Here is a 1,151-nt window from a genome sequence, read left to right as displayed (position 1 = left end):
TTGGAAGGAAAGTGTGTAGCGTGTGATCATCGCATTGACCATGACAGAAAAAGTTGTCATGGCAATATCCGCTCAGAGGCCTGCACGAAGCTGCAGAGAGTATATGGAGGAGTGTATGAGCCGCACATAAGTGTACGAATGTTTCAGAGGTTTCCAAGATGGCCGAAAAAATGTCGATATTGACGAACGTTCTGGGAGACCTGCAACCAGCAGAACTGAGAAGAAGATGGCAGATGCGTGCGCAGCTGTGGGGGGAAATCGTCGAATCACCATCCGTGAGTGATCAGAGGATGTGCAGATTAGTTACGGTTCAGTTCAGTCCATTATCTCTGAAGATTTGGGTATGAGACATGGGTCTGCCAAGTTTATGCCAAAACTGCTTTCAACTGACCAAAAAGACACTCGGGTTTCAGTTGCACAAAATCTCCTTGATTGTGTCGACAACGATGAAAACTATTTGAAAACTTTGTGTAGGCCTCTGAGCAGGTATCGCCAAGCTTTTATCAAAATTCGATGCAGATTCTCTGCTCAACTTTCTGTCGTGGTCAATGCGACGGTCACACGCTACACAGGTTCCTTCCAAGCACTGCTGTAAGCAGTGGAAGTGAGCTAGGACGTTAAAACTTAGTGTGCATGCCCAGCAGAATTCAAGGTCAATCTGTGCTAAGCGGTTTGGCTTCGTTACTATGGCAACAGTCCGGATACTTATTGATCAGACCACGTATATATACACATATATAAGATTCTGTAGTAATGCCCTTATATAAATATAAACGAATAATTATATATATATATATATCGTTTATAGAAAACAAAAATCCGGAGAAGCACACTCTAAGATGTAGAGCAGTATATATTAAAAATGGGGAAGGCTGCCTTATGGGACTACATCAGGTTTCCTGTCCAAAAAGGGTTCAGCTTTATGGCGTATCGTCAGAGCCCAAAACCTGTTGGCCCAAGACCTCTTAAAATATCCGAAGCGGTCATAGGTCAATAAGTTTTGGGGTCTGACGATACGCCATAAAGCTAAACCCTTCATGGACGGGAAACGTAAGGTAATCCCATAAACCGGTCTCCCTCATTTTTAATATATGAACGATGATATATATGTGTGTGTGTGTGTGTGTGTATATATGTATATGTATATATAT

This window comes from Octopus bimaculoides, chromosome 2 (genome assembly GCF_001194135.2).
Source record: "Octopus bimaculoides isolate UCB-OBI-ISO-001 chromosome 2, ASM119413v2, whole genome shotgun sequence".
Classification (NCBI taxonomy): domain Eukaryota; kingdom Metazoa; phylum Mollusca; class Cephalopoda; order Octopoda; family Octopodidae; genus Octopus; species Octopus bimaculoides.
The sequence above is the reverse complement of the archived record's forward strand: the minus strand, read 5'-3'. Positions refer to the sequence as shown.